This window comes from Myotis yumanensis, unplaced genomic scaffold (genome assembly GCF_028538775.1).
Source record: "Myotis yumanensis isolate MYYU_CA2020_CCGP unplaced genomic scaffold, mMyoYum1.0.hap1 SCAF_5, whole genome shotgun sequence".
NCBI classification, from domain to species: Eukaryota; Metazoa; Chordata; class Mammalia; order Chiroptera; family Vespertilionidae; genus Myotis; species Myotis yumanensis.
This window is the reverse complement of record NW_027223756.1, coordinates 58,047,745-58,057,154: the sequence shown is the minus strand read 5'-3', so window position 1 is coordinate 58,057,154 and position 9,410 is coordinate 58,047,745.

The window sequence follows — 9,410 nt, the reverse complement described above, 5'->3', positions numbered from 1 at the left end:
AGATAGCAAGCATATGCTGGTTTGTTGACTACAACTATTATATAACTATTCTAAAGATAGAATATTTTGTCAATTTTATTAAAAGACTTTTTTTTTTTAATTTACCAAATTGCCTGCTATAATAGGACTTGTTTTGAGGGAAGCAGTTGGTGGGTTTTTTTTGTGTGTGTTTTTTTAATTCTTTAAACACTGATATTTTGGGATTAAAGAATTTGAAGTTTTAATTTAAATTAGGGATGTTGATTCCACAGGCAGTTTTGGTCCTACACTGATTGACAGGTGCAGCATGCCTGCTGGCAAGTTACTTAACTTTTCTGATTTGTTTCCAAACTGGTAAGTGTGGGCTAATAGTACCAACCCCACAGAGTGGTTGTGCCTGTTAAAGAGCAAAGTGGTCATAACAGAACCTGGCAAATAGTAAGCACTCTATAAGTATTAACTGTTATTTCCCTGGATACATTGACTTCTATCCTTATGTTACTTCACTCTCACTTCTATCTGGAGTTGGTAAATTATTTCTACGCTCTAGGGCAGTGATGGCGAGCTTATGACACCTCTGACACGCGAACTCATTTTTTTGGTTGATTTTTCTTTGTTAAATGGCATTTAAATATATAAAATAAATATCAAAAATATAAATCTTTGTTTTACTATGGTTGCAAATATCAAAAAATTTCTATATGTGACACAGCACCAAAGTTAGGGTTTTTCAAAATGCTGACACGCCGAGCTCAAAAGGTTTGCCATCACTGCTCTAGGGCATTGATCTCTCCCAAGGTCATTGGCAAAGCAGGTTTTTTTGTTTTCCCGCCCTTGACCTGAATCGAACCCATGACCCTACAGTCCACAGGCCACGATCTAAGCACTGAACAACCGGTTGGGCAGCCGTGGGCAAACTATGGCCCGCGGGCCGCATCCGGCCCGTTTGAAATGAATAAAACTAAAAAAAAAAAAAAGACCGTACCCTTTTATGTAATGATGTTTACTTTGAATTTATATTAGTTCACACAAACACTCCATCCATGCTTTTGTTCCGGCCCTCCGGTCCAGTTTAAGAACCCATTGTGGCCCTCGAGTCAAAAAGTTTGCCCACCCCTGGGCTAGGGTGAGACTTCTTTTCTTTAAAGGTTTGCTTCTTTCCATGTCCTTTGCTGCAGCCTTTTCATGACTGTGTACCCTTGAGTCCAGGAGTCATGTTCCTACTTTCTTTTCCAAAATGTGTCATCTTTTTTCCCAGCCTGCCTGCCTTCTAATGAAACTGGATATAAATATTCCTGTAGAAGAGCTTATTCTTTTTAGCATGTTTTTATTGATGATTTTTTTTTTTTTTAAATAGAGGACGAGCAAGAGAGAGAGGCATCATTTGGCTGCCTCCTGCACACCGCCTCCTGGGAATGGAGCCCGCAACCCAGGCACATTTTCTGACTGGGAACCCAACTGGCAGCCTTTGGATGCATAGAGTGACACCCAACCAACTGAGCCACACTGGCCAGGGCAGTGTTTGTTTTTTTGGTGTTTTTTTTTACTAGTTAACAGAAACTCAAAAAGTGAAATGCTTAAAGCTTCTGTGCTACTTTCAGAGAAAAAAAAAAGACATTTAGGGTGACACCTGGCAAATAATAGGTCCACTATAAATATGAACTCTCTTCCTTGCTTCCCGCAGTAACAGGCCCTTCACTACCTGGAAGGAATTTTGAATTGTCCATTTGCCTTTGAGTTTTATTTCTTTTCAGATTCTGAACTTTGACAAGCTTACTTTTAAAATAAGTCATATAAGAGAGTATAATTATTTTTTAAAAACTTGATGTTTTTTTCCTTACAGGTCATTCATTCACCTGTTTTGTCACTTAGATAAAACCCAAGAGAACACCCATTCTGATTTTCAAAATCATTTTGAAATAATGGGAACCCTGCCCAACCCTTTCGAGTAAAAAGCTTACCTTGATAGATTTTGAGGGGTATCCTAGCAACCACTCCATAGTGAAATTTATCAATTTCTCTCAGAATTTGCACTCAATCCATGAAAGGGACATTTCAGTTTTAGCTTCTTAGAACCATTCTTTTTGCCCTCCATTGTTCCAAGAATTGGATCTTCTTAGATATCTTCACTCTTGAGATTTATTTTAATGACCATTTAAACCATATTTGATGTTATCCTGCTGAGGTTTGCTTCTTTAGTGGCATTGGATTCTACGAGATGATAGGTAGATAGGTAGATAGATGGATGATAGAGATAATTTAAATTGTATAAGCAACCTAAAAATGAAAAAATAGAACATATGTTTGTGTTTTCTTGGTTTTATTTCTGTATATGCAAAATACAAGACAAAACCTTTCTTGATCTTAAGGATATATTGACAAAAGCTGAACCTTGGAAAGCACACTCAGACTTGATAATCTTGGATTTCCTGGATGCTATAAATGGGAGAAGATTTATTTGGCTGTGTTTTCAGATAGCAGTTGTTTTCAAATTTATGATGTTTTTTAAAAGGATTCTGAATGCAAATTAAAATAGAAATTTCTCCCAGGTGTGTAGACAAGTCAAACATAAAAGAGCAGGAACTGAGCACACATTCTGCAAGCAGCATTCAGAATTGAACAGGCTATTAAAATTAAAGAGCGTTAACAATGCAGCTGTGAATAGCCAGGGAATAATGCCTGCAGAGAAAGATAATATGCCTGAGCGAGACTTACCCTCATCCTTTTGCTATCTTGAAACGCAGTATGAAATTATAATATGCATTGGTCTATGTGGATTTAGAATCCATGTATTGTTTTACTTGGAAGTCATTTGGTGTTGCCTAGGTATCTGTGGATGTGTCTATGAGAACATAGATATATACCAGCAGAGACTTACTTTAATTAGCTTTATGATAATTTAGTTATAGGGAGAGAATTTCCATGATCTAGCAGGCTTACTAATAATGCTCCCTTAATGTGTTCTGATGAATTAAGCATTTAGAAGTCAGTATATACAACTAGAGGCCCAGTGCACGGGATTCACGCACTAGTGGAGGGTTTGGCCTATGGGGATCAGCCCGCTCCACCACCGGCTCATCCCAGTCAGCCAAGCGGCAGACCTGCCCTCTGAGCGGCTGCTCCCTGGTCTGGCATCTTCCATGGAGCCGGAGCACTCGCCTCTCCAGGGGACCCAGTCAGGACTGGGCCCAGGGACAATAGCACTGAGAGGCGGCAGAGTAGGCCTCAGTCCTGAGTTGGCCACAAATCCGCCTCCTAGCCTCTGGGGTCAGCTCTGTGAGCCCAGGGCGGTGCTGCGCTGCCTACCGGTGTCCAGAGGAGGAGGAGCCTGGGGCAAGGAGGTAACGATCTCAGCCCGGGTTCCTGCCCATCAGCCTGGCCCGGGGTGTGCTGGGGGTATGCAGTGGGAGCAGTGCTCCCACTGTTGTAGTGCACTGACCACCAGGGGGCAGCTCCTGCATTGAGCGTCTCCCCCCTGGTGGTCAGTGTGCGTCATAGCAACTGGTTGACTAGTTGTTCTGGTCATTCCACTGTTCAGTCACTGGGCTTTTATTATATAAGACTAGGGGCCCGGTGCACAAAAATTTGTGCACTGGGGAGGGGGTTTCCTCAGCCCAGCTTGCCCCCTATCACATACTGGGAGCCCTAGGGGATGTCCTACTACCTGCTCCCTGCTCCCCTTGGGAAGCGGGCCTAAGCCACAGTCTGGCCTCCCTTTGTGGAAGGCGACCGGGCTGATCAGGGGAAGGCAACAGCCCCATCACCCCGCTGCTGCAGCCACTGCCAGTCACCGCAGCCACCAAGGTGTTTTCATCAACACGGACTCCAGTCCCTTTACCATGAAAAAATGACAACTTTCTTTAGGCATTTTCAAGAAGTGTCTTTCATAGGATATGACATTTCTTTCTTTCTTTATCCTCACCTGGGGATATGTTTCCATTGATTTTTAGAGAATGTGGAAAAGAAAGGGAAAGACAGAGAGAAACATCAAAGTGAGAGGAACACTTTGATTGGTTGCCTTCTGCATGAGCCCTGACCTGGGCCGGAGCCAGGGAGGAACGTGCAACCTAGGTACATGCCCTTGGTCAGAATTGAACCCAGAATCTGCGTTGGGCAGGCCGAGGATTATCCACTGAGCCAAACTGGCTAGGACAGGATATGACATTTCTTAACCCTCCAGCAGCAGACCTTCATTTTTTTCTCCAGGAGTGTGGTAAAAAAAACCCTAGATCACTTTTTGGACTCTTATTACCCAAGTTACTAAGAATATTACCAGAGGCATACAGAGAGCTTAACCAATCAGAGGTCAGAAAAGGTGTTTCCTCTGTAGTTCACACCAATTGCTGGTTTGGCCCCTGCCCAGGCCTAACGCCTCTGGCGAGTCATTAGCCCTGGGCCAGGGCACCCTCAGCTCCAAGCCACCGTGGCCATCAAGGATCGCTGGCTGGCTGCGCCCGGGTTCGGGCCGCCACCACCATCAAGGATCACTGGCTGGCTCCTCCCCGGCCCAGGCCTAAAGCCTCTGGCCCAGGCATTAGGCCTGGGCCGGGGCACCCCCAGGTCCCCGCCACTGCAGCCATCAACGATCCCTGGCTGGCTCCTCCCTGACACAGGCCTAAAGCCTCAGGCGGAGGTTTTAGGCCTGGGCATCTCGCCGCCGCTGAAGATCGCTGCTGGCTGGCTCCTCCCCGGCCCAAGCCTAAAGCCTCTGCTCGAGGCTTAGGCCTAAAGCCTCTGCTCGAGGCTTTAGGCCTGGGCCGGGGCACCCCCAGCTCCCGCCGCGGAAGATCGCTGGCTGGCTCCTCACCGCCCCAAGCCTAAAGCCGGCCGCCATCTTGGCTGACAGTTAATTTGCATAAGGATACGCTGATTAGCCAATGGGAAGGGTAGCAGTCGTACGCCAATTACCATGTTTCTCTTTTATTTAGTGTAGATGAGAGTCTTCTGGCAAAATGCCCATTAACAGAGTTGGAATTTATTGCAAATGCTTTTTCTTTTAAAATATTCCCATATTCACTAATATGGAAATATTGTTGATTTCACCATACTAAGTATACTTTATGAAATTTATTTCTGTATTGTCTGAATTATTAAACATTTTATTGTTTGAGTTATTTTTAGAGGTATGTTAGCATTACCATAGCTTTTTGCTTTTATTTTTTCATCCATTTTTTAACTTGATAGGTTTAAAGATTATTATTTCCTAAACTTTTGATGTTTAGCTCATTGAATCCTGCTTTATTTGTTTTCTGTTACCTTTTGTTTTCTGGAGGAAACTGAGTATATTGTTGATCATTTTAAAAAGGAAGCCTGGGCACATGGTGGCAGGAAATCCCACACTTGGAGGTAGAAAATGTGGTAACCCATCCACTTCCCTGTATGGCCTTCTTCTTTGTTCTCTTTCATCCACAACTCCCTCAGTGTCCATTCTCCAAATTCTCCTAGCCAGGGTGATTTAAGAATCCTGTAGAGCAGTGGTTCTCAACCTTCCTAATGCCACAACCCTTTAATACAGTTCCTCATGTTGTGGTGACCCCCAATTTCATTGTTACAAATTGAACATAATTAAAGCACAGTGATTAATCACAAAAACAATATGTAAGTATATATGTGTTTTCCGATGGTCTTAGGCGACCCCTGTGAAAGGGTCGTTTGACCCCCAAGGGGGTCGTGACCCACAGGTTGAGAACCACTGCTGTGAAGGCTTTTCAAGGCAAAACTATCTTATTGTTCAAAAAGCCCATTCAAATTCCTATCGCCTTAGGCCACCTCCAGTTTACAACTCACAGCACTGCAACTATTTACTGAATAACTATGGTATGCTGAGTTTGTGCCATATATTTCCTGTAAAATGGCTATTTAGAACTCAGGAACACTTTCCCCCAAACATTGCCATCTTTGTATCTGGTATCCTAGGTCAGTCAGTAAAAGCCCAGGGAACCTGGATCAACTTAACCACTGTTTAACCCTTCTCCTCCCTTCTTTTAAACAAACAAACAAACAAAAAAAAGCCCTGGCTCCTGGCACTCTGAATTTCTGTATATATTCACAACACTCTCAAGAAATCAAATTCTTACACAGGTTTGTTTTAAGCCACTCTTTGCAGATTTAATTGAGATAACTACAGGGAGACATAGAGGTGCAAAATCTGCCTCAGAAGCCTCCTCTAGGGGCAGACAGGTGGAGGATGGGGCAGAATTCCCACATGAGGGACTGAGGCAAAGATGGACACAAGCACTTGCTGAGGGAAAATTTCAGAAATCTGTTGGTCACTCTGATGGGAGAACAGATGTAGAGACCAATGCTTTTAGTATGCATTTTATTTTTAAATTTATGAGCATCTTCCTAAAATGGCTTATGTGGGAGATCACCAAAAGATTCCAGAGAACACAGGATGATGAATAGAATTAATTAGTGATTAATATTACTAATGGGTTTTACTCTGAGTCTTGATGACCTCAACCAGTTTTTCCTTCATGTCCTAAATTTCTCCAACTCCAATGCCAAGGGGACGGTAGGCACCCCGCCACTGGACGGTAAACTGAGTACTGAAAGCCATGAAAAATAGCCTAGTGATGTTGCAAAGCCCTCAATTCAATGACAAGAGCACTAAACTACATTAAAAATAATTCTGTGTTGTCTTGAATGCTGGTGCTTAAGGGAGGGCAACTCTAATTAGAGGAGGATGAAGAGATTCCAAATGGGACTTGTGGCTACTTTGAGAGCTTAAAAGGCTGGTGGCAAAGATTCCTTTTGAACCCTTTTCTTTTTAGTGCTTCTATGAGTCTGGACCCTTGTCCCTTTCCCCTGCCCAAGACTTTGAGTTTGGCTCATAAATGTAACAAAAGAAAGATTCCCGAAATAAACTGGCAGAAAGTGGAAAGAGGAAGAAAAAGAAGGGGATCAAAAGATACTGAGGGGGGATGCCTGACTGGTGTGGCTCAGTGGTTAAGCATTGACCTATGAACCAGGAGGTCACCATTGGATTCCTGGTCCTCAGTGTGGGGAGTGTAGGAGGCAGCTGTTATGCCCAGATTTCAAGATCCCCAAGAAACCACATCAGGGAGCCAGCCAATCTGATGCAAAAGCATAAGAATCTGTATTTCAAGCTAGCTTGAGCTCTCCATCCACCAGACTCATCACCACAACGGCAAACCAAGTGGCTGAGAGAGAGAACCCCGCCTAGAGACCGGTTATATCGGGGGGGGGGGGGGGGGGGGGGGGGTTGGAGTAAGCAGAGGAGAAAGGACTGTGCTCTGCCGATTGGCTAGGCGTAAGCCGGGTCTTGTTACACAGGATGTGGTCATATCTATGGCGTGCACTTCCCTTGATTGTCATTGGTTAGTTTAAAATCCCGGGCGTGGCCAGCAGAGGCCTGGACTTCTGGGAAGAAGGCCGCACGTGGCCCCAACATGGAGGATACAGGCAAGATGGAGGGCATAGCCCTTACCCTGGGGCAAGATGGCCCTTACCCTGGGGGAAGGTGGAGGGCCTAGCCCTTGCCCTTTCAGCAGCCAATCAGTGATTCTCATGTTTCCATCTCCCTCTCCCTTCCTCTCTGAAATAAATAAAAAAGTATTTTTTAAAAAGTTATTGATGGGGGAAATTTCTCAGAGCAGAACTGAGAGTAAGGGAGAGGCAGAGGGAGAGGAGACATGTGAGCAAGGGAGAGAAGAGAGTAAGGAGGAAAGAGAAAAAGCAAAATGGGGAGGCAAGGGCTGGGGGGGAGAGAGACATGAGCTGGGCCTGCATGTTTTTTGTGTGGTTTTCTTTTTTTGTTTGGCAATTTATAAGAATGCATTTTATTGTATTTTTAAATTTTTCTAATTTATTTTTCTCTTTTTAATTGAATTTATTGGGAAGACATTGCTTCACAAACCATACAGGTTTCAAGTGTACAACTTAACAAAACACTATCTTCACACTGTATCATGCACCCATTGCCCCAAGCAAAGTCTCTTTTTTTCTTTCTGTCCCCATCCCCCCTGACCCCCCCCCCCCCCCTTCACCTACTTCCACCTACCTCCCACTCCCCTTTTCCCTTTGGCAACCACACTGTTAAGGTGAAGGGATCAGGCCTGGGGGGAGGGGGGTGGTTTAAAGCTCACTTGGTAGTTCCAATGCACAGCCAGGGTTGAGAACCTCCTGATAGGCCTGAAAACATAGGGGCAGCATGCAAGCGACTACTTGTGTTTGCAGAATTCGGAATGCTGTTCATAACCTAGGTGTCACCCTTAGGAACACTTCCGCATCTAAATACTTGATTTGTACTAGTTCCTTTGAGGAAGAGACCCTGGGAGTGGTTTCCAGTGCTATCACCTTCTAAGGAGTTGGACTCTTCAGAAGCCATAGAAAAATATGGCATTAAATATAATGATCAAATAGCTTCTTTTAACCACATCACATGTCATTATAAATGTTCTTATTCCCTCTTTTTAATTCTAGGGCTTTTATGATTAGAACTCTTCTGCTGCTCAGAGACACAAAAAGGGAAGGAAGCTCCTAGCTTTTGACTGTTAATTAACATTGTCAAAGTTCTGAAACAATATAGAATTCTGTAATTGGTCAATACAAAAAAATTACAGAAACTGGATTTTTTAAAGCAGGAGTGGGGGAGACAAGAAATTTGAGGGAAATTTGATTCTTACCAACTAAGTTATCATCATTAGTATTTAACTAGAGGCCCGGTACATGAAATTTGTGCACTTGGGGGCGTCCCTCAGCCTGGCCTGTGCACTCTCACAGTCTGGGAGCCCTCAGGGGATGTCCCTGCAGGGAGTGGGCTTAAGCCAGCAGTGGGACATCCTTAGCGCTGCAGCAGAGGTGGGAGAGACTCCTGCCACCACCACTGCGCTTGCCAGCTGTGAGCTGGCTTCTGACTGAGCAGCGCTCCCCCTGCAGGAGTGCACTGACCACTAGGAGACAGCTCCTGCATCGAGTGTCTGCCCCCTGGTGGTCAGTGCGTGTCATAGCAACCAGTCATTCTGCTGTTCAGTCGATTTGCATATTAACCTTTTATTATCTAGGATAGCTATTTTCAATGAGCACCTATTATGTGTCAGACCTGGGATTAGGTGAATTATATAGGGAATCTCATGTCATTCACAGGACTCACTTTTCAAGGTTCAAATGTTGTCTTCAGTGATTACAAAAGTCAGCCTAAACATTTACGAGTTTTGTGCACATTCCCTGAGAAATCACTGTGGTGCAACAGAATCCTTGTCTGAAAGTTAGAAACCTGTGAGAACGTATTCACTTCTCCAAGGTATGGTTTCTTCCTTTCTTGAATTATATCTTCAGACTGCTTGATTGCTATAAATTTATGAAAATCATGGTAAGAAGACATAGTGGATAGAACTGAACTGTGAGTGCATTGCTAATGTTTTTGATGGATGATGCCTTGTACTTTCCACAATCAATGTTGTTATTTT